This window comes from Sciurus carolinensis, assembly GCF_902686445.1.
Source record: "Sciurus carolinensis chromosome 14 unlocalized genomic scaffold, mSciCar1.2 SUPER_4_x, whole genome shotgun sequence".
Taxonomy (NCBI): Eukaryota; Metazoa; Chordata; class Mammalia; order Rodentia; family Sciuridae; genus Sciurus; species Sciurus carolinensis.
In genome coordinates this window covers 1850630-1876614 of record NW_025920103.1, presented here as the reverse complement: position 1 = coordinate 1876614, position 25985 = coordinate 1850630, and the positions used below count along the sequence as shown (strand labels likewise).

The following is a 25985-nucleotide window of genomic DNA, read 5'->3' as shown; positions in this document are numbered from 1 at the left end:
CAAAATGAAATTAAACCTCTATCTCTCACCCTGCACAAAATTCAACTCAAAGTGGATCAAGGACCTAAGAATTAGACCAGAGATCCTGCATCTTATAGAAGAAAAGTAGGCCCAAATATCCCTCATGTTGACTTAGGACCTGACTTCCTTAACAAGACTCCTGAAGCACAAGAAGTGAAATCAAGGATCTATAAATGGGATGGATTCAAATTGAAAAGCTTCTTCTCAGCAAAGGAAACAATCAGTAATGTGAAGAACAAGCTTACCAAATGAGAGAAAATCTTTACCACACACACAGAGCACTAATCTCTAGGATATATAAAGAACTCACAAAACTTAACACCCCCCCAAAAAAATTAAGTCAAATAACCCAATCAATAAATGGGCTAAGGAATTGACCACTTCACAGAGAAAAGCAATCAATCAATAAACATGAAAAAATGTTCTTCATCTCTTGCAATTAGAGAAATGCAAAACAAAACTGGTCTAAGACTTCATCTCACTCCAGTCAGAATGGCAATTATCAAGAATACTAGCAACAATGAGTGTTGTCAAGGATGTGGGGGAAAAGGAACACTCATACATTGCTGGTAGGACTGCAAATAGGTGCCACTACTCTGGAAAGCACTATGGAAATTCCTTACACCATTTGACCCAGTCATCCCACTCCATGGTATATACCCAAAGGACCTAAAATCAGCATATTACAGGGACAGAGTAATATCAATATTTATAGCACCTCAATTCACAATAACTCTTCAATAGATGATAAATGATAAGGAAACTGTGGCATATATTTACCACAATGGAATATTACTCAACCTTAAAGAAGAATGAAGTTATGGCATTTCCAGGTAAATGGATGGAGCCAGGGCATATCATGCTAAGAAAAATAAGCCAATCCCAAAAAACCAAAAGTCAAATGTTTTCTTGTGATATGTGGATACTGATCCATAATGGGAGTGAAGGGAGGAAGGAGGTATGGGTATGGGAAAGAAGGTGGAATGAGACAGACATGATTACCCTATGTACATGTATGATTGCAAGAATAGTGTGACTCTGAATTGTGTATAACAAGAGAAATGAAAAGTTGTGTTCAAAGAAAAAACTGTTTAAAGAATTATGTAATAATTGTAAGTCTGAACTCATATTTAGTAATACTAAGAAGGTTAGGACCTTTTTAAAATGTACTAATCTTTTAGAACAGAGTCTTTCAAAGTGTGCTCTGTAGACATCCTGAGTGTCAAAAATATTTTTATAGTAATACAATGTATTCTTTGCTTATTTCACTGTGTTGACACTTGTACTTGATAATGCAAAAGTGAATAAAACTAGTGACATGTTAGCATAAATCAAGGCAGTGGAATCAAACTTTACCAGCAGTTGTATTTGGCCTGAAGTAAAGGTCAGTTTTACTTAAGAATGTCTTTGTGTGTGTGTTTGTGTGTGTGGGGGGGCTGGGGATTCAAACAAGGGCATCATGCATGCACTCTACCAACTGAACTACATTTCCAGTCCAAGAATGTCCTTAATGAACAGTAAAAATGATTATCAAACCCTGATCCTGGAATACCCATCTTTTTAATATTCCAAACAAAAAGAAAGTCCTCAAAAAAGTATCCACTATAGGAAGAAGATGATTGTCCTTCAGAAAAGCACTTGCACAATTCTGAACAACTAACTTTATTCCTAATAACAGAACATCTTTTCTACCTGAAAGCCAGCTGACACCAACCATGTTATCAATAACATTCACACCAACAATGTTAATTCAAACTTAGATATCTGGCAAAGAAATCAAAGAAAATGAACAAAGTGAACTTTTTACTCCAAGAATAACAATTTTAGCTCTCTCTTTCTCATTCTCACTCACTTTCTCACTCCCTCCTTCTTCTCCTCACTCTCACTCACTTTCTCTCCTTACTCTCTCTCTTACTCTTGCTCACTCACACTTTTTTCTCACTCTCTCATTCTCTCTCTCTCTCACACACACACATTTTCTCTCTCTCTCATTCACCCTGTGGGCAGACTCTCTTCCTGTCCCTTTAACAAAATCTCTTGCATGAAAAAAAAGAATAACAATTTTAAATATCTGCTGAAAATCATGATTAAAAATTGACCTAATGGGGCTGGTGTTGTGGCTCAGTGGAAAAGTGTTTGCCTGGCATGTGCAAGGCACTGGGTTCAATACTCAGCACCACACAAAAATAAACAAAATAAAGGTATTGTATACATCTAAAAACAAACAAAAAAATTTAAAAAATTTTTTGTCCTAAGCAAAAAAAAAAAAAATCAGGATTTTAGAAAATGACCCACAACCATGGACTTGATGCTTCTCCATATAGCCTTTTCTAAATGATATCAGTGGTGATATTAACAAATACAATTTTTTAACACACACACATGTGTAATGAAATATGTCAACAAGTGAAATTCTGTATAACTCAGTAAACCATTATTTTACAAATGACCAATTATGATGCTTCAAAACTATGCATTTGGGGAAAAAAACTGTATTTGCAAAAAATGCATTCAAAGCTCACAACAAATCAATGAAGTTTAGATTCTATTATCATGACTAACCTTTAAGTAACTATAATTTGTAGTGTTGGTGTCACATCAAAAAATAAATGCAATTACCTGAAAAAATCAAAATATCCCTCCCCTTTCTAACCAGGTATCTTCATGAGATCAGATATTCTTCATGTACTTAAATATTTTTTAAAAATTTACAATACTGTAATGGAATTAATAAGAAGGGGCCAGAAAAATCCAGGTTTTCTTTGTGGTGCTGGGGACTGCATATCATTTTATAAAGTTGGGATTTTTGTTTTTGTTTTGTTTTTTAAACCAGGTATCTTTTAAAAAGTCAGTTCATTAAAGAAATGTACAAGAATGTAAACCATGATCACTCTTGTCAGAATTGGAAAATGCATCTATTTTAAGCACATTATTTATGTAACATGTAATGAGTTTATAAATGTTTTCAAAATAAATTAGTAAATATTTAAATCTTTCAAATTAATTTTTTGGGGTGTGTGTGTGTGTTTTTGCGATAATAGGGATTGAACCCAGAGGAACTCTACTGATGAACCCTAGCCCTTTTTTGGATAAAATTGTTATAGAATTATTATAGCCCGTTTTGTTTATACATTGTTGAAGATGGCCTTGAACTTACAATTCTCCTGCCTCAGATATGTACACCACACCTGCTCCAGTTTTAATTTCTAATGTAATAAGTATCAAGAGATACCTCACTTGCATGAACAAAAGCTCTCTGGACTCTTAGGATCAAGAAATTTGAGAATTGCTTTTTTATAGATACAACTGAAATATTTATAGAAGAAATTACATGATGTTTGGGTCTTGTTTTAAAATAATTATGAGTTATTCCAAGTGAGAAGATGATATGGTAATAAAATCATTCACAAGTTGATTACTAGAAGTGGAGTGACAGAAACATTATACAACCTTTCCTATTTTTCCATGTTTGACATTCTTCAAATAAATGGCTAATTAATAACAAGATGATGATGAAGCACAGAACTAAACATTAAACAAGTTTAAAGGACATATGTATATGTACTATATAGTTCCATTTGTATAAATCAAAACAGATAAAACTAATGTATAATGTTAGCAGTCAAGAGAGTGCTAGCTTATAGTGTGGGTAGGAGGAAGTGAGTAGAAGGGGGCTCTAGGCATAAAAAGGTGATTTTCCTTTCCAGATGCTTACATTAGTCATGCAGGGATGTTTACTTTGTTAAAATTCATCAAGCTGTTCATTTATGATTTGTGTGCATATTTTAAATATGTGCTAAAAGGTTTGATTTTGAAGAATAAAACTATGCAATAAAGAATACACATAAAAAATTACTACAGTAAGAGAAAATATACCTCATTTCCTCTGAGATGATAGCCATAATCAGACAAAAGATTAGAAATCTTCTGTATATTAACAGCATCATTAAATGGAGTGGCATCACCAATTTCACCCTTGTTAGCCAATACCTTTGAAATAAAAGTGTTAAAAATGCTGCTTCACACCAGTTTAAAAAAATCTTAATAAAATTGCTGTTTCCATTTTGTTTTCCCTTACGAGTTATATATCAATAAAAATACACTCAAGTAAAAAAAATCTCTTTCTATAGTAGGCAAATTTTAGGACTTAAAAGCTGTAAAATAAAGAGATTCATTTTATTAACATCTTCCACAAAATATTCATAACAAATTAACATAAAAGAGAAAAACTCAAACTTTAATCCTTCAAATACATATCTATTCATGGGCTAATGTACAAAAACAGTAATACTCCCAAATACTTCCAATGGCTCAAGGAAAATGACATCATTTATGTATTAGTCTATAGCCATTCTATCTTGTTAAGGTACTTAACACTAGAATGCCTCCACAGAAGAATGCATGCACAGCTGACAATACAGCTATAAAATTACTAAGTTCACAATATATGAACCACCAATAAATTAACTCTTCCATATGTAGAAAAGAACCAGTTAATAAGATAAACATATATGTTGATAAAGTTAATGCATCTTAAAAAATTATGTATTGATCATAATTTTGCAAATTTCTTTAATAAAAAAGCAGAACTTTAACCAACTTGAAAGCTGGAAAATAAGTATGATACCAACTTTTAACAAAGTACCCTGGCTCAAATATGAGAGAAACAATCCATCATTGTTTAGGAAAAATCATCATTGACAACCTATATTTTTCAAAACAATCTCTTACCTTGCCTTGCAGACATTCAATCAAGTGACCAATAGTCATATGAGAGGGGATGGCATGGGGATTTATGATGATATCAGGCATAATACCTTCACAGGTAAAAGGCATGTCCTATAAAGAAAAGTTTTTAGAGAAAACTTAACAGATATTGAAAATCTTACTTTTAGTTACAAAACCAGAACAGACACCACCCCCAAATTTTTGTATGTCCTAAATTCTGTTCAAGGTGATATGTTCACATTCAACACTAAAATGTAAAAGTTAATTAAGTTAAAGAAAACTGTGAATTAATAAAATGTTCACCAAAACTCTGGGTTAGGAGTGAGGGAGATCAAAGACACCTACCTCTTGTCTATACTGAATACCATAGATACCCTTCTGACCACGTCTGCTCGCAAATTTGTCTCCAATCTGTGGAATTCTAATAGTGTGTACCTGAAGTCACATAAAAATAGGTTAAGTAAAATTGGTTTACTTACTAAAACCAGTTACACAAAATGGATAAAGCTATATTCACCCTTATTTTACAAAATTTATATCCTTCCTGGTTGAGAGATACCTTAACCTGATCCACAATGCCTGTTTCACTGGTTCTGAGGAAACTGCTACAGTCAGTCTGTCTTGGTACAGCGACAGTTGGTGCTCTCCAATTCATCCTCATTTTCAGGCAGGATGACTATCTTACCTATTATGACATCATCTCCAGATACACGAACCTCTGGGGCTATCAAACCATCATCATCCAGCCTGTCATAAATAGCATGCCTCATACCTGTGAGAAAACATTTAATTTTTAAAAATTATACTCCCATGCATAAAAGTAATGAAAATGTCCCATAATCCCCAACAAAGATTAAAATCCACACACACCAATCAGTTCTAAGTCAGTAAGAAGTTCATAGCAATCTCTACCACTACAAATCAAGTTTATTAGTAATCTAAAGCCCTCATTCCAAATACTACAAACTTCTAAATTCTGTAATACCACAGTTTATAAACAAAGTTTGTAAGAAAAAAGAACACTGGACTGAGCAGATGCTCCCATGACAGACATCTACTGAGTGGATTTTAGTATGTGTATGTATTGTCATCTCCACATTATATGAGACACAGAAAATCTGTGTTCTCTGCACATCTCCTCAAAGAATTGTGAATTCCATCTTGTGCTATCTTAACTCCACTGAACATCAACTCACTACCACATAGAATAAGCCAATGGAAATGAAGTAACAGGAATAAACCAAAGGGAATTGAATACATTCATCTTTATGCAATGCCCCTGAGAAATCAAAATTGTAGAAGATATATCTCTCTGGGAACATCCCATCTATCCCACTGTATAAGTAGTTTTTACATGTCCATAAAAATAATAACAACTTTAGAAAGTATGTTCACATTTTCTATTTGAAACAGCAAATTCTTAATATGTTCTCATTTGTTTTTTTAAATGTTTACAAGTATTATGGTTGAACAAATATTATAGCCACATCACAGTGTGGGAGAGAAAAGGGGAGTTCATATGCAAATGTACAAAATGAAAAACAACTATAAACATAGAACAGTGAGAATAGGACTGTGAGGTACAGCCCATGAAATTACTCAACCTCTCTGATTTCCTAAATTTCCTCCCCATGCAGGAACATTCCTTGAAGGTACAAAGAGATTCAGCAAATACACTAGGAGTTCTAGGAAGAACATGAAAACACATTCCCATAATGCAAAATAAGGGGGTTAAGGGGCACAACCTGGCAAAATTACTTAGGAAAACTACTATAAACTAACTTTAAATTCCATGATTTAAATATTAATGTCACTTACCCTGGCATGTTTCACGTGTAGTCTTCTCAAAAACCTCTTCTTGATCAAATCCTTTTTTAGACTCCTGTTCTTTGTATGAGCAATAGAAAACAGACCTAAAAACATGGGATTTGAAAGATAACTTCCATTTTCTATTAAATAAAAGGACTTGGAATAGACCAACAATTTCTCATTTAATTGATATTTGGGAGACTGTCTAAGCAATGCACAAGAGTAACCACACAAAGGATCAAAGTTCAATCCTAAATGGGCTACACAAGTATCATTTGACTCAAAATCTTAACCACATGGAAGCACAAGTGAAACTAGGAAGGGCTCACATTCACTGACACCAAACTCCTACCCAATACAAGATTCCCCCCCCCCTTTTTTTTTTTTTCGGTGCTGGGGATTGAACCCAGGGCCCTGTGCTTGTAAGGCAAGCACTTTACCAACTGAGCTATCTCCCCAGCCCCAAGATTACCTGAGATCTGGTTACCCAGGGTCTGCTTGGATATTTCCAGTGACAAGTTTTTATAGTAAGCCATAATGTTCACCCTCTAAAACTACAAAGGAGGGAAGTGGGAGGGGAAAATAAAAACATTTTCCCCTCTAAAGTCCCCAAATTTTAAAATATTTTTTTAGTTGTTGGTGCACACCTTTATTTTTATTTATTTATTTTTATGTGGTGCTGGACATCGAACCCAGTAACTCACATGCACTCAGTGAGTGCTCTACTATTAACCATAACCCCAGCCCCAAATGTTCCTATTTTTAAAATAAACTTCATAGGCAGTAGTTTTGAGACAAACAATTTTGTCAATAAAACCACCTAAGTGAAGTGTAATAGAATCTAGAAGAAAAGAAAAAACACTAGAATTTTCTTTTACACCTCATCTAAATTTACTTGATCTTAATATTCTGCTATGTTCCCATTTTATTTCATTTTTGAAAGTTGAGATATTTGTCTTTTAAAAGGTGCTGGGTGCAGTGGTGCAGACCTGTAATCCCAACAACGTCAGAGGCAGGAGGATTACAAGTTTTGGGAGGTGGGGGTAATGGGGATTGAAATCAAGGGTGCGTTACCACTGACACATGTCCCCAGTCCTTTTTATTTTTTATTCTGACACAGTTTCTTTGTAAGTTGCTTAGGGCTTTGCTAAGTTGTTAAGGCTGTCCTTGTCCTTGAACCTGGTGATCATCTTGTTTCAGCCTCCTGCATTGCTGGGATTACAAGCATGAACACACTAGAATTTTAAAAGTATGTACTAATGGGTTCTAAGATTATGGGCTTATTTCTTTTTAAATTTGTCTTCTTCTTCACCAGAGAGTGAAGCCAGGGGTGATTAATCACTGAGCCACAACACCCATCCTTTATTATTATTTTTTTTATTATTTTGAGTCAGAGTCTCACTAAGTTGCTGAGACTGGCTTGGAACTTGCAATCTTCCTGGCCTCAACCTCCCAAGTTGCTGGAATTACAGGCATGTGCCACCACATTTGGCTTATTTCTTCTTCATATGTTTCTATATTGTCTAAATGCAAATGTGTATTTGTTTACAAAAGAAAAGACCAAAATCAAAATATTAGCATCTGAAAATTCAGAGGGATACAAGCAGCAGTATCATCAGTTGTCTGGACCATCAAACAGGCCTTTTGATTTTGGGAGCAGGGCATAGTCAAATCTATTTAACTACTCTTTTTTTGTTGTTTGTTTTTTTGCAGTGCTAGGGATCAAACCCAGGGCCTTGTGTATGCAAGGCAAACACTCTACCGACTGAGCTATCTCCCCAGCCCTCTTTATTTTTAAAATAACAATAATATTTCCACTATATATCTGTTTTGACAAATTGTATAAGAAACTGACCTGAAAAAGCTTTAATCTATAGCTGAACAATTCATGATAATGGAGTCTTCTTGATTATATCCAGTGTATGATGCTATGGCCACAATTGAGTCGATACCTGCCATGAATTTAAGAGCATATATTAAATCATCAGCCAGGGGGAAAGGAAAAATAACCTTTTCTTTTAAATCCATTTTATTCAATCATATTTGCCATAAATGCTTGGATGTTTTTAAGCATGGCAACTGTTAGTCTACTCTACCTGGAATAGGAGTCTGTGAGATAACTACTCTGCTGGTTAAATGTTTCATACAAGCAAATCCTAAGCCTGTCATTCCCAATGTATCCATTTTTATAATCAATAATTGTATACAAGTTGCCTCATATTTATAGTACTTCCCTAAGCTAAGTTTTATGATCCTGTTACAGCAACTGTATGCTTCAAACAAGGTGCTATCAAGAAAAAGCTAAACAAATAATTTATATATGATTCCAAAGTTAATAAGCAATAGGCTCAAGCCCCAGGTCCTTGCCTCCTGATTTCCAGTCTTAAGTTTGAAACTGGTACTACCTTGTTCCTAACCCTAAGCCACCAAAAAAATGGCACTGCATTTCCCACCACAAAGTAATTTTTGGTTGCTGCTGCCAAAAAACTACTTTTGATAAGGTAATAGATAAAGTAATAAGTATTAAAGGAAGAAGACCCATTCCCCAAAGACCAGGAACTGGGAAAGATGTGACTGGAAAGAAAGAAAAGACAAGACAAACCAAAAACACTATACCACTATAAAATGGTGAACTGCAGGGGTTCAGTAATAATGCGCTTGCCTCACACATGTGAGGCATTGGTTTGATCCTCAGCATCACATTAAAATAAATAAAATAAATAAAATAAAGATACTATGTCCATCTACAAATGAAAAGTGCTTTTATTAAATAGTTTTAAAAAATGGTAAACTGAATGTGAGTGGGTTTTCATTAAATGTAACTGAAAAATATTAATATGTGAATCATCAGATGTCCTAAGAATTAAAATTTGCTCAAATCTAAACCTACAGTTAAACATAGCAACTCAATATAAACATTTCAAATGTGGAGGGCAAATTATAAATATGGAATGCAAACAACTAAAATCTAGATGACTGAATATTTTGGTTGGCTGAATAAATAGCTATTATTTTCCTCCTTAAAGCTAAATTCAATTTTTAAAAACATTCACTCTTCTTTTTTTGTTCCAAGTACTGGGGATTGAACCTAGGGACACTGCTACTAAGTTATATCCCCTAGCCCTTTTTATTTTTAGACAGAGTCTCATTAAGTTGCCCACATTGACCTTAAATATGAATCCTTTTGACTCAGCCTCCTGAGTCACTGGAATAATGGGGTACATACCACACCCAGCTCATTTACTCCTTTATGTGCACAATGGGGGAGCAACAGTTCTAACAAGTAGAGAGGTGCAGATAAGTGCTGACAGCAAGTATAGACACATAGCATAATCACTTACCCCACAGGATAAATGGGCTCATAATATAGAGTCAATAATCATGCACAAATTTTCAGTTCTAGGTCATTCTCTGAGCCTTGCCTGCCTTTGGTGAGGCATTGTTGCTCTCTCTAAGCTGTAAATATGCCTGAGTCAAATCCCAGGGCCCAACTGCTTCAGAAGGCCTGGAGCAACTCAATACTCTTCTCTGATTTGATAGGTATAAAGGAGGCCAGCTACTTGCTAAGGATGTTACAGTTTTTCCCCAAACCCAGTGATTTTGAGCACATGTCAAAATTTTTAGGAATATGTAAAGTTTAAAATAAGCAATACCTTAAATATATTTCAAACTTCAAGGTAATCCAGCTCAGAGACAGATGCCAATACAAAAAAATTTTCACTGGTTTATGCCTTGTCTAACAAATCTTATAGACCCATGCTCTCTTAGCTAATTAAAGATTCTTACATCAGGAGCTAGAGATGTTTCTCAGTGACAGAGCACTTGCCAAGTGGACCCAGGCCCTTGGTTGGATCCCTAGCCCCACAACAATTCTTACGTCAGACATAATGATGTACATCTGACACCACAATTTCCTCAGGGTGTTCATAAGTTGTTCAGGATCTTTATGTATTCCAACCCAGCAGCCATTAACAAAAATCTTAGTCACACTAAAATGAAAAGCCAAAAGAATTTTGCACTTACCATTTATATAGTAAGCTATAACTAAAGAGTAAAAAAAAATGTTTAAAAAGAAAACTTCATTTATACACACTCAGCAATAGCTGCAGGGGAAATTTCTTCTAAACTTTCTGTAATCCATTCTTCCAAAAATTCCAGAATTGAAGAAAGTAGAGATCCAACTGAAATATAAGCCATTAGGGCTAAATTCTTCACAAGTCCTACAGCATGGTCCTAAGGAAAAAAACAAGTAATTACCCACATAGATTTTACATATTTATAAAAATTCTTTTCCACACACATTTTTCCTTCAATTTGATTTCAAGAATTACTTTCCAAGAACAAAATGGTTAATAATATCTTAGGTCTAAACCATAATGAATAATTACAAAACTATTCATAATTATGTCTTACATAATCACCAGCAGACTCTTTGAACTGAATATAAATTCTAATTTATTACCTCTGGGGTCTCAGCAGTACAAACCATTCCCCACAAAGTATTATTTAACTAACTATCTTGTTTCTGCTAGTTTGCAATCTCTACCAATAGGAGAATTTAAATGACGCAGGTGAGAAAGAGTAGATGCAAAAGTCAAGCAGTTTAATACCTAGGAGAAAAATAAATTCATTAAAGTTTGGGCATCCCTGAGATTCACAGTATCACATTGAAGAAAAGTCAAATTTCTACACATAATACAATGGGTATCTGTTCCCATACCTACCTTTTAATTTTTTAAATTTATTTTTATTGTAAACAAATGGGATACATGTTGCTTCTGTTTTACATGGAGTAACAGCATACCATTTGCATAATCATACATTTACATAGGGTAATGATGTTTGATTCATTCCGTTATTTTTTCCTCCCCCCCACCCCTCCCACCTCTCTTTTCCCTCTATACAATCCCTCCTTCCTCCATTCCTGCCCCCCTCCCACCCCCATTATATGTCATCATCCGCTTATCAGTGAGATCATTCGTCTTTTGGATTTTTGAGATTAACTTATCTCACTTAGCATATTCTCCAATTTCATCCATTTAACTGCAAATGCCATAATTTTATTATTCTTTATAGCTTAGTAATACTCCATCATATATATATGATATATATATATATATAAATATGATATATATATATATATATATCACGGTTTCTTTATCCATTCATCCATTGAAGGACATCTAGGTTGGTTCCACAGTCTGGTTATTGTGAATTGAGCAGCTATGAACACTGATGTGGCTGTATCTCTGTAGTATGCTGATTTTAAGTCCCTTGGGTATAAACTGAGGAGTGGGATAGCTGCGTCAAATGGTAGGTCCATTCCAAGTTTTCTAAGGAATCTCCACACTGCTTTCCAGAGTGGCTGCACTAATTTGCAGTCCCACCAGCAATGTATGAGTGTACCATTTTCCCCACATTCTCTCCAACACATATTGTTGCTTGTCTTCTTGATAATCACCACTCTAGTTGGGGTGAGATGGAATCTTAGGGTAGTTTTGATTTGCATTTCTCTTATTACTAAAGATGGTGAACATTTTTTCATATATTTGTTGATTGCTTGTAGATCTTCTTCTGTGAAGTGTCTATTCATTTCCTTAGCCCATTTGTTGATTGGGTTATTTATATTCATGGTGTAGAGTTTTTTGAGTTCTTTATATATTCTGGAAATTAGTGCTCTATCTGAAGTATAAGTGGCAAAGATATTCTACCACTCTGTGGCTCTCTCTTCACATTGCTGATAGTTTCCTTTGCTGAGAGAAAGCTATTTAGTTTGAATCTATCCCAGTTATTGATTCTTGCTTTTATTTCTTGTGCTATGGGAGTCCTGTTAAGGAAGTCTGATCCTAAGCCAACAAGTTGAAGATTTGGACCTACTTTTTCATCTGTAAGATGCAGGGTCTCTGGTCTGATTTCAAGGTCCTTGATCCATTGTGAGTTGATTTTTGTGTAGGGTGAGAGATAGGGGTTTAGTTTCATTCTGTTGCATATGGATTTCCAGTTTTCCCAGCACCATTTGTTGAAGAGGCTATCTTTTCTCCATTGCATATTTTTGGCACCTTTGTCTAGTATGAGAAAATTGTATTTATTTGGGTTTGTGTCCGTGTCCTCTATTCTGTACCACTGATCTACCTGTCTATTTTGGTGCCAATACCATGTTTTTGTTACTATTGCTTTGTAGTATAGTTGAAGTTCGGGTATTGCGATACCCCCTGTTTCATTCTTCCTGAATGAATAAAGGATTGCTTTAGCTATTCTTGGTTTCTTACTCTTCCAGATGATTTTCATGATTGCGTGCTCTAAATTTGTAAGGTATGTCATTGGGATTTTAATTGGAATTGCATTGAATCTCTATAGCACTTTTGGTAGTATGGCAATCGTGACAATATTAATTCTTCCTATCCAAGAACACGGGAGATCTTTCCATCTTCTAAGGTCTTCCTCAATTTCTTTCTTCAATGTTTTATAGTTTTCATTGTAGAGATCTTTTACCTCTTTGGTTAGATTGATTTCCAAGTTTTTTTTTTTTTTGAGGCTATTGCAAATTGGGTTGTTTTCCTCATTTCCCTTTCAGCTGTTTCGTCACTTGTGTATAAAAATGCTTTATGCATGTTGATTTTATAGCCTGGTATTTTGCTGAATTCATTGATGAGGTCTAGAAGTTTTCTGGAGGAGGTTTTTGGGTCCTCTAAATATAGAATCATGTCGTCAGCAAATAGTGACAGCTTAAGTTACTCTTTTCCTATTCATATCCCTTTAATTTCTTTGGTCTGCCTAATTGCTCTGGCTAGAGTTTTGAGGACAATGTTGAATAGAAGTGGTGAAAGAGGACATCCCTGTCTCATTCCCATTTTTAAAGGGAATGGTTTCAGTTTTTCTCCATTAAGAATGATGTTGGCCATGGGCTTAGCATAAATAGCCTTTACAATGTTCAGGTATATTCCTACTATCCCTATTTTTTCTAGTGTTTTGAGCATGAAGGGGTGTTGTATTTTGTTGAACGCTTTTTCTGTGTCAATTGAAATAACCATATGATTCTTATCCTTAAGTCTATTGATATGATGGATTATGTTTATTGATTTACAAATGGTGAACCATCCTTGCATTCCAGGGATGAACCCCACTTGATCGTGGTGCACACTTTTCTTAATATGTTTTTGGATATTGTTTGCCAATATTGTTTTAAGGATCTTTGCATCTATATTCATCAAGGATATTGGTCTAAAATTTTCTTTCATTGATGTGTCTTTTCCTGGTTTGGGTATGAGGGTTATATTAACTTCATAGAATGAGTTTGGTAGGTACCCTCCTTTTCTATTTCCTGGAATACTTTGAGAAGTATTGGAATGAATTCTTCTTGATGGTCTTGTAGAACTCGGCTGAGAATCCGTCTGGTCCTGGGCTTTTCTTGGATGGTAGGTTTTTAATGGCTTCTTCTATTTCATTGGTTGATATTGATCTGTTTAAGTTGTGTATGTCCTCCTGGTTCAGTTTGGGAGGAGCATATGTCTCTAGAAATTTGTCAATGTCTTCGGTAGTTTCTATTCATTGGAATACAGATTTTCAAAGTAGCTTCTCATTATGTTCTGTATCTCAGTGGTGTCTGTCATGATATTTCCTTTTGCATCACATACTGTAATGTGAGGTCATTTAGTTGTTGACCGTTCTTTTCTGGAATGTGCTCCATGCAATGAATTTTCCTCTTAGTACCACTTTCATAATGTCCCAGAAATTTTGATATGTTGTATCATCATTCTCATTGACCTCTTAAGAATTTTTTTTATCTCCTCCCTGATGTTTTTTGTTATCCATGTTTCATTCAATACCGTATTATTTAGTCTCCGTGTTGGATTAATTTCTGTTTTTTATTTTGTCATTGATTTCTGCTCTTAGTCAATTATGATCTGATAGAACACAAGGCAGTATCTCTATTTTTTTGCATTTCCTAAGGGCTGCTTTGTGACATAACATATGGTCTATTTTTGAGAAGGTTCCATGTGCGAATGAGAAGAGAATCCGCTCATTGATGGATGGAATGTTCTATATATGTCTATTAAGTCTAGGTTATTGATTGTGTTATGGTTTCTTTGGCTGGATTTTGTTTGGAAGATCTATCTAGTGGTGACAGTGGTGCGTTAAAGTCACCCAGAATTATTGTGTTGTGGTCTATGTAATTCCTGAAATTGAGAAGGACTTGTTTGATGTACACGGATGCACCATTGTTTGGGGCATAAATATTTACTATCGTTATGTCTTCCTGATTTATGATTCCCTTAGCAGTATGAAATGTCCTTCTTCATCCCTTCTGACAAACTTTGCCTTGAAGTCCACTTTACCTGATATAAGGATGGAAACCCCTGCTTTTTTACAGAGTTCATGTGTGTGGTACGTTTTTTCCCATCCTTTCACCTTTAGTCTGTGGATGTCTTTTTCTGAGATGAGTCTCTTGCAGGCAGCATATTGTTGGGTCTTTCTTTTTAATCCATTATGCCAGTCTATGTCTTTTGATTGATGAGTTTAGGCCATTAATATTCAGGGTGATATGATTTGTATTCCCAGTCATTTGGCTTATTTTTGGTTTTTAAGTTGGCTTGGTGTCTCCTTTGAGTGGTTTTTCTCTAAGGTAGTTCCTCCCTTTGCTGACCTCCATTGTTGTTTTTCATTTTCTCCTCATGGAACATTTTGTTGAGAACATTCTGTAGTGCAGGCTTTCTATTTGCAAATTCTTTTAACTTTTGTTTATCATGGAAGGATTTTATTTCATCTTCAAATCTGAAGGTTAGTTTTGCTGGGTATAGGATTCTTGGTTGGCAACTAGGTTCTTTCAGAGCTTGAATTATGTTGTTCCAGGCCCTTTTAGTTTTTAGAGTCTGGGTTGAGAAGTTGGCTGCTATCTGTATTGGTCTCCCCCTATATGTAATCTGATGCTTTTCTATTGCGGCCTTAAAAATCCTATCTTTATTTTGAATGTTAGGCATTTTTATTATAATGTGCCTTGGTGTGGATCTGTTGTAATTTTGTGCATTTGGTGTTCTATAAGTCTCTTGTATTTGATTTTCCATTTCATTCTCTAGGTTTGGAAAATTTTCTGATATTATTTCATTGAATAGGTTATTCATTCCTTTGGTTTGTATCTCTGTGCCTTCCTCAATCCCAATAATTCTTAAATTTGGTCTTTTCATGATGTCCCGTAGTTCTTGGAGATTCTGTTCATGATTTCTTACCATCTTCTATGTTTGGGCAACTTTATTTTCAAGATTAAATATTTTGTCTTCATTGTCGTAGGTTCTGTCTTCCAAGTGGTCTAGTCTGTTGGTGATGCTTTCCATTGAGTTTTTTAATTTGGTTTATTGTTTCCTTCATTTCAAGGTTTTCCATTTCCGTTTGGCTTTTTTTGAGAATATCTATCTCTTTGTTGAAATGATCTTTTGCTTCCTGCACTTGCTCTTTCAACTTATTGGTATTATCATTCATTGCCTGCATTTGCTCTCTTATCTCATCCTTTGCTTCACGAATCATCTTAATCATGTATAATCTGAAGTCCTTTTCTGACATTTCTTCTAACATACTGTCATTGGATTCTATTAATATAGAATCTAGATTTGGATCATTTTCTTCCCTTGTTTTTTCATGTTGTTCATGTGTCTTCCCCTCAGGAGTGCAGATCTGCGGTATTGCAGATTTCCCCCTATAGGCTTATCGTGGCTCTATAGGTTTCCAAAACCCTTTCTTTCAGGGGAGATCAATATTAGCAGTGCCCAATTCAGACACTATGCAATCCTAGACCAAATAGCCCCTATGGGGACAATAACAAAATTGTCATAGTAAACTGAATGAGTTCAAATATTATCTTCATTAAAACAAACAGATTGGCAATAAGGTCTGCAGTTTATAATGGAGGACAAAGAGGATGCAGAGGAATGTAGAATGTGACTGTTAATGGGATAAGAAAAGATTATACAGAAGTTCTAGATAATAGAAAGGGTGAGAGTGTAATCAAAAGAAATTGGATATTAGCATGCAAAAAAGGGAGAAAGAGACACTGAGGGAACAGGTATACAAAAGGAAAAGACTGCAAGAAAAGTAAAGAAATAAAAACTTAAATTTTTTAAAAAGGAAAAAAAAGAAAATCTACAGTGTAACAGTCATATAGTAATGAAACCTCCCAGTGTTCAGTAGCCTGATGCATGAGAGTTACCTGACAATGAGCTTCAAACCTCCCGCAGGCGTCTCAGGATGGGTTTTGTCCCACCTAAAGATCAGAGCTATGGCTTCCAGGATTATCCAAGATGACTGCTATGGCTTCAAAACATGTTGGCAAATGGGGAGCTGCAGCTCAGAGGTGGACGTGGTCAGTTGGAGGTCCTGGAGACGGAATGCGGTTGGTCTGGCAGAGGTCCTGGAGGTCCGTTTTGTTTCATGTGGTTGTAGGATCCTGGATGCTGGGTGTAATCAGTCATTCTGGGGTCCCAGTGATAGGGTGCAGTCAGCTGGTCTGGGGTTCCTGGTGGCAGGGAGCAGTCAGTCAATGTGAGGGCCCCAGAGTCAGGGAGTGATCAGTCGGGCTGAGGTATCCTGGAGACAGGGCTCAGTCAGTCTGGCCAGCTGTCCTAGGGGCCTGGCTGTTGTCTCACAATGGTGGCAGCCACGTGTAATCAAACCTGCAGGTACTGTAATAGTGAACTTCCAGGCAACAGCAGGCAGCCAGTGCTCCACTGGCAGTTGGCGATCAGTTTGCTGACTGTTGTGGGACGATCGGGAGGTGAACATTGTGGGTTGGGTGATGGATAAGTGTAAGGCAGGCCATGGACAGGCGAGAGGCAGGCAAATGGTGGATGGTAGACGCCTGACAGTGAGCAATCTGCACTCAAAAAAGGCGTCGATATGCTGGCAGACTGCAGGTCATCACAGCAGACAAATGGGGTAAACACGTGGGGATCGATAAGCATCAAAAACTGCCTCACTGAGAAACAGATATCTGCTTGAAACTGGAGTTATGGAGCGACAAGGAACGCAGCCTCCCTCTAGTCCGCCATCTTGGATTGTTCCCCCTACCTTTTCTAACCTTTCCTTGGGTAATCTTGTTTAGAATCATATCTAATCTAAACCTTATTATAGCAGGGATGGCAAATATGTGATGTACAGTTCTAACACAACATATAAGCATTTTATGATCTGTCTCCAAACACAAGGACATTAGTTCCACAAAGGCAAAGATTTTCTTTTTTTAAATGTTTTATTCTCAATTGTTCCAAGTATCCAGAAACACTGCGGCATGCTTTTGCTAATAATTTAACATTTATTAGAAGTGTTAAATTAAATACTACCAACTTACTCCTGCCTTTGACTACAGCAGACATCATTAATCCATCTTAGGACTTTTTCTAGGCTGAGGCCTCTGAATTTTAACACAGATTCAAACATTAATTATCAATACATATAGGAAATTTTAAGCAAGATGAATAAGATAATATTTAGAGAGGAAAACAACAAGCAATTCAAGCTCAAATTCTAAATAAATTACCTACTTTTAGCCAGCCCTAAAATAACCCCAAACCTCATCCCTCTTCCTAACCTCTGACTCACCTCCAGGAAGAACTCTTCTCTTTACTATATACTCTAAGGAGCTTTCCATAATTCCTAAAAATTTCTTAAATTTGACCCCATTTCTCTAGGTCTACAAAACTGCTCTCATCAAGGTCCTATTAGGGTTAATGTCATCACTACCTTACCTTGATCTCCCAGCCTGGAAATCTTGTCTCTCAAGTTATTCTTTCCACACATAAATATACATGATATTGATTCTATCTCCTTCTACACATCAATAAACATACCCTGTCAATCCAATCTTCAAATTTTCTAAAACATCTAGCCCTCTGATCCCAGTGTTACAACAGTACCTTGAATCAGCGGTTTACTGCACACCTATATTTACCTAACTTGTTGTCTTACATCTACCCTCCTCAGTTTCCAGATTTACTGGAAATTAATACCTGGCTTCAGTAGAGCATGCCATTAAAGCCCTTCTCATTGAAGACCCAAATACTTTTCCCCTACCAGTCTCCTGACATTCTTGCACTCTACTGACATTGCCACATACTTTCACCACTTTGCCTTGGACCATGCTATTGCCACAGAGGGGAACACACTTCTCCTTTGTCTTGTCTGATGAACTGTTATCACCTCTACAAAAGCCATCTGACTCACCTCCAGGAAGAACTCTTCTCTTCACTATACACTCTATGGAGCTCTCTATCATTCAACTAGTCAATCATGAAGTCTTATAAAAGCAACTTCCTAAAAATTTCTCAAATTTGACCCCATTCTCCAGCTCTACAAAACTGCTCTTATAGAGGTTCTAATAACTTCTCATTCAGGCTGTTACTATAATCTCCCTACACAAACCTTGTACTCCTTAATTCTTTTCTCCATATTGTCAATTACTATGTGAATAAAAAACAAAAATAACAATGTCACTACCCATCTGTGAGCTGTTTACAACCCCCCTTTCCAACTCTACCTAACCATATTAATTTGAAAATCCTAAATTGTTGTAGCTCCTGTAATACACATACACTCTTTCTTGCCTCCATCCCTCTATTCAAGATGTTAAGAAGTTTTTTGCTGTTTTTCTGTGAGCTGCCAGTTCTACCCTCCTCTCCACCTTGTGCTGTTTCCCAGCTATTCTTCAAGATTAGGTTCGGATGTTACCTCCTAAAGATTTCTTTTCACCCTCTGAAACTGTGATAAAGCCTTTCTCCAGCATTCCCACAGAGCAGGTGTGCGGGTCTCTTATTTTGATATTGTACCATGTTGTAATTACTTGCTTACATCCATCTACAAGTGTAGGTAGTAAACTACCGAAGACCAGGGATCTTGTTTTATTCATCTTTCCATCTCTACTATGTAGGAGTGTAACTGAAACATCACAAGGTCCAATAATAATTCACTGAACTGACTTTGCAGTCTGGCATCATTTATCATATCAAAGCTCAGGGTACAGGAGCTTGATATAAATGAATGTTACTCTGCTAGTTGCTGATGAACTCCTTGATGGTTGGCACAGAGGTTTATTCAGTTGTGAACCCAGCATCAAAAACATCAACTATACCCCCCCCAAATTCTTAATGAATTAAAAGGAACTAGAAATTTAACTTTGCTATCTGCAGTATCCTAGAATTTTATAGAGCATCTAGAGTTTAGGAATTTGAATTTGTTATCTAAATGCCAAATCAATCAGGTAATGCCTAAATATACCCCAAAAGGGAGTATTTACCCCCAAAGCCCATAAAGCCAGATCAGTACATTCTAGATTTAAAATCTAATAGGAAAAGAAAACATATATAGCATGGTGGTAAAGACCAGTATTTGTGGCAACTTGGAAGGCTGAGACAGGACTCTGGGTGTAGTGGCACATGCCTATAATCCCAGGGACTCGGGAGACTGAAGTGGGGGACCCCAAGTTCAAGACCTGCCTCCATAACTTAGCAAGGTCCTATCTCAAAATTAAAAAAAAAAGGGCTTGGAATATAGCTTGGCACCTTGAATTCAATCTCCAGTTAGCAAAAACAAAAAAAGCAAAGCAAATATAAAAATATATTATTTAAAAAATGCCTAATGAGCCTTTTTTAAAAGCTTTTCCTTAATATTCCAGTTGAGATAAGTGACTGCATTCACTACATTAAAAACTCAGAAGTTCCACACATTTTTCAACAAATGAAAGGCATAGCTATTTATTTTCTCAATCAGCTTCTAATATGGAACTTTTAATATTTTTCTTTTTTGGAGTTTTTTTAAACACACAAAGCTTTGCTAACACATACTCTCTCACCTCCCATGTAGCTACTCTTATTAACTATCTTGAGTTTCTAAACTGTAAGTCAAAAACTTAAGTTCCTCTTTGTTATGCTAATAGCTAAAGAAAAATATCAATTTTATAATGTAAAACCCCTAGTGATTTCATATTTGAGAACAAAATAAAAAGCAAAACAACTTATGATAAGTAAATTAAAGAAACTACTAATCCTATAATATTTTTTCTATGAATCCTATAGTCATAGTTGACACCCTTACCTGAGGTACTCCAGCTCTGGCTTGATGAGTTTTCTTTTGGTCACCCCGGTTTCCAGTAACTAAAGAGTATTTTAAGCCATCCGGTATTATTCTCATTTTAGGCAAGCACTCTATCAACTGAGGTATACCCCCAACCCTTATTATTCTCATTTTAATTGCCAACTCCAAGTTAAAGTTCTTTCCTCATTCAATAAACTTCTGTGCATATATTCACACTTCTTTCAGCAATTCTTAAACATACTGCCTAATAAAATGGTATTGCTTTAAACATGTTAATATCTACAAAATTCATTCTTAACAAGGACAATATTGCCACAAGGGGGTGAAAAGGGTTGTGGCAGGGCACAAAACCAAAACAAAACCAAACAAAAACACCCACACACATACATAATATATACACATATGTGGCAGACAAAGCAATTAGGAAAATGTGTCAAAAGTGTCTCAGTGGGACAATAACAAAAAAGGCTGAAAAATACTAATCTACAACAAACTAACGAGACCTATGCAAAATACTAATGTTAATAATCTTTTTGTAATACCTACGCATTTTGCTATTAAAAATAACTTTTCTGAAAGTTCACTATAGATAATATGGGAAACATTAGAAACATCAAGAATAAAATTTAAGGCCAAATTACACTGTTATATTGTGTGCATACAGCAATATGTAACAACAAATATCATTATGTGTCGGGGCGCCGCGGACCCCTGGCCCTAGGTGTGGCTTGGCTGCCTGGGTGTGGCATAGCTGGCTTGGCTTACTTAGATGCGTATCCAAGATGGCGCCTGGCAGCTTGCCAGTGCGGCTGCATGCAGCTGATTTGTGAGACAACAACTAGCGTCACTTTGAGGAAGTTGTTCGGATTGGTTAGGCTCCTTCGTAAACACTGCATGTCTAGTGTATGCCCTAATTGCCTCTCTGTACCTGTCCACGCTCTCCCCGCATGCACTTGTATCTGATTGGTTAAAGGATTGTATATATTGAGCTGCGGAAGGAGAACAAAGAGAGAACAAAGAGGAGGAAGTAAGCGCGCAAAATAAAGAGCTCAAAAGAACCAGGTTTGCGTCTCGTCTCTCTGCGGGCAGGGAGCGCAACAGGTGGCGCCGAAACCCGGGAACCCTAAAAATAACTCTAGAATAAGTATAAGGTAAGTATTTAATAAAGTAAATTAAACAGTAAAAAGGCCTTAAAAGTTCGCGGAACAGCGACTAGTTAAAGTTCGCGGTGCAGCGACTAGTTATAAAGGTTCGCGGAGCAGCGACTAGTTATAAAGGTTCGCGGAGCAGCAACTAGTTATAAAAGTTCACGGAACAGTGACTAACCAAGGGGTTTTGTGTTGTCTGTGTGTATGAAGTGGTGGTAGATTTTCTGTGTAGTAAATGTCTTTGTTACATCAATTGTGTGGTTTGTTCGTGTGATTGGGTTAGCTCTTAGTGTTGCAAGTTTTAATCATGGGAACAGAACTGTCTAAAAATAGAATGCAGCAGCCTCTTAGAGAGCTGTTAAAGAACCATGGAACACCGTTAAAAACAAAAACAGCACGAATGTTCCTGGATACCATAGAAAAAGTCTCTCCGTGGTTCTTAGACGAAGGTTTATTAAACATTCCTCAGTGGGAGCATTTGGGAGAGGATTTAAGAATAGCAGATAGACAAAAAACATTACCGGTGGGAACACTGGCCATTTGGTCTCTGATAAAATCTTGCCTACAACATAAAGACAAACGAAATATTAAGGGACCCCTAGAAGAGGGAAGCCAGGTTTTAGAAGAAATTAAAGAGGAGCGTTCTCACCGCTCGGAGGGGAAGTATGACTCAGATGAGGGAAAAGAGTCAGAAGGGGAACTGTCAGGGGGGGAGTTAGAAAAAGCTCTTGAGAAGTTAACCACGCGGGCTGAGCGCCCCCTAGTGCCTTTAATACCTAATGCACCTCCCAGGGACTCTATGGATGGGGAGCAATCTAACAGACACCTAGACTGGGCATCTCATACACCCACCATGTTTCCGGTGTTTGAGGATGTACAAAATCAACGTTTCCATCAACCACTAGACTTTAAAATTGTAAAACAATTAAAGGAGGCAGTAAGTACTTATGGCCCTCAATCTGCCTTTACAGTGGCTCTGGTAGAAACTATGATGTCTCAGAATCTCATACCTTTAGATTGGGCTAATTTAGCTAGAGCCACTTTATCAGGAGGACAGTACCTTATGTGGAAAACAGCCTGGCAAGAGCTTTCCATGGATACTGCAAGGCGTAATGCAGCAGCAGGGAATCCACAGATAGATAGAGATATGTTAATGGGAACAGGACCATATGAAGGGTTACAGGCACAGCTTAATTACCATCCAGCAGTGTTTGCTCAAATTGCTGTGGCTGCTACCAAAGCATGGAAAACCTTACAAGGATCTGGAGACTTACAGGGACAATTGTCCAAGGTGACCCAGGGAAGTAATGAGCCTTATGCAGACTTTGTAGACAGATTAATTCAAACAGCTTCAAGAATTTTTGGAGATGCTGACCAAGCAATGCCTTTGATAAAACAGTTAGCCTATGAACAAGCTAATAAATGGTGTAAGGAAGCTATTAGACCATGGAAATCTAAAGATTTATCCACTTATCTAAGAGTTTGTAAGGATATTAATGAGTCCACTGGACAGAGTGCTGCATTTGTGGCTGCAATTGACAGACAGACCTCAGCGCTTACTACAGCCTTAGCTTTAGGTGGTCAAGGAAAGCAAGGGTTTAAGAGAGGACCTCTAGGTTCCTGTTTTGTATGTGGACACATGGGTCATCTGAAGGCTACTTGTCCTTATAAAGCTCCTGTGCAAAATCCTAGTCACAATCCAGCCCCGGGTATTTGTCCCCGATGTAAAAAGGGAAATCATTGGGTGAGAGAATGTTACTCTGTAAGAGATAAAGAAGGAAACCCATTGCCACCAAACCCCAAGTTACAAAAAAACGGGGTGAGGGGCCCACCCCGGGGCCCGCAACAAATATACGGGGTAATTCAACAGATGCCGCGTCAATGGTACCCGCCAACAGAAAAAGGGATGAAAATCAAAAAAGAAGGGCAATCACAGGAAGTGCAGGATTGGACGTCTGTGCCACCTCCAGACTTGTACTAACACCAGATATGGGAATTCAGATGATAGACACGGACTGGGAAGGTGATATTCCTGCAGATTCAGTAGGGTTGCTTTTAGGTAGGAGTTCCTCTACTTTAAGAGGTCTGATAGTCCATTCAGGAGTAATTGACCCTGATTTTAAAGGACAAGTTAAGGCTATAATTTCTTCACCTAATGGGATTACAGTCATTTCCCCGGGAGATAGGATAGCACAGATGTCAGTTTTACCTAGTCAGCATTCCCAGTGGCCTAGTAAGGAGACAATAAGAGGAGCTAAAGGATTCAGGTCTACTGGAGGACCCTGGGCTAATTTTACTATGGATCTTCAAGACAGGCCTATCATGCAATTGATAGTAGGGCACAAACCTTTCATAGGGCTATTAGACACAGGAGCTGATAAAAGTATAATCAGTGAGGCTGTTTGGCCTAAAGGATGGCCAGTAATTACAGCTAGTCAGAACCTACAAGGGTTAGGTGTAGCTCAGTCGCCTGGCCAAAGTGCAGCTTCGTTGTCGTGGAGAGACAATGAAGGACATTCAGGAATTTTTCAACCATATGTCTGTAAAATACCTATCTCTTTATGGGGAAGAGATGTCCTCACCCAAATGAATGCCAAATTAACTACAAATATTAATTCTGAGCCTGTACAACATATGATGAAGAAAATGCAATATACCAAAGGCCAAGGACTAGGACGAGGACAACAGGGATTGTTACAGCCCTTGCCATTGCCTCCTCCAAAAAATAACTTTCAGGGTTTGGGTTTTTCGTAGGGGCCACTGTTGTTACACCGATTCCAATAGTTTGGAAAAATAATGAGCCACAATGGATCCCACAGTGGCCCCTTACTACAAAAAAGTTACAAGCGGCTCATGATTTAGTAAAAGAACAATTTCAGGCAGGACATTTACAACCCTCTACTTCTCCTTGGAATACCCCTATATTTGTCATAAAAAAGAAATCTGGTAAATGGAGACTATTACATGACCTGAGAGCCATTAATACTCAAATGTTTCCCATGGGTCCTATACAAAGAGGATTGCCTCTAGTTACAGCTCTTCCAAAAAATTGGCCTACTATTATTTTAGATTTGAAAGATTGCTTCTTCTCTATTCCGTTACACAAAAGGGATTGTTGGCGGTTTGCGTTTACTTTACCCTCTCTCAATCATGCACAGCCTGACCAAAGATTTGAATGGACTGTATTGCCACAGGGCATGGCTAATAGTCCTACGTTGTGCCAGATATATGTAGACAAAGCTTTGAAACCTATAAGAGATGACTTTCCAGATTTATTGATTTATCATTATATGGATGATATCCTTATCTGTCATAAAGACAAACAATTGTTAGAAAATGCCTTGCAAATATTGATCTCCACCTTAAAACAGTATAGTTTAAATATTTCTCCAGAAAAACTACAAATGGGAGAAGCACAAGAATATCTATGTACCAAACTTACAGCTACTATGGTAAGGCCCTTAAAGCTAACTATTAGAACTGGTGCACTTAAAACTTTAAATGATTTTCAAAAACTTCTTGGGGATATTAATTGGGTTAGACCATATTTAAAGCTTACCACAGGAGAATTGAAGCCTTTATTTGATATACTTAAGGGAGATCCTGATCTTAACTCTCCAAGAGTCCTTACTTCAGAAGGAAAAAGAGCCATTGCTATAGTGGAACAAAGATTACAAACGGATTACACAGATAGGTGTGATCCATCCCAGCCTCTTATGTTGATTATTATCTCAGAACAACATAGTCCATATGGAATTCTGTGGCAGGGAGGACCTTTACAGAGTATTAATCTCCCAGCATCGCCTACAAAACAATTACAAACATTTCCAAAAGCAATAGCTCAGTTGATCTATAAGGGGTTAGAGGCCTGCGTTACTATATTTGGAGGCCACCCTAAGGTCATTATTATCCCCTATACCAAACTACAAGTTCAGTGGTTAATTCAACATGATGATGACTGGGCTGTTTTGTATTGCTCAACTACAGCAACATTTGATAACCATTATCCTAAACATCCCTGGATACAATTTTGTAAAAATGTTCCAATTATATTTCCAAAAGTTACTAAAACACAGCCTTTGCCTCATTGTCAAACTATATTCACTGATGGATCTAAGAATGGAGTGGGAGCAGTGATAATTGGTGATAAAATTGAAACTATAATTCTTCCTCCTTCATCTGCTCAAGTGGTAGAACTTGCTGCAG

The 25985-nt window shown here is 36.9% G+C and overlaps 1 pseudogene; it reads right to left on the bottom strand.

The window, feature by feature from the left end:
• The window catches only part of LOC124973076 (DNA-directed RNA polymerase II subunit RPB2-like), a 92427-nt pseudogene that overhangs the window by 43649 nt on the left and 22793 nt on the right, over positions 1–25985 (bottom strand).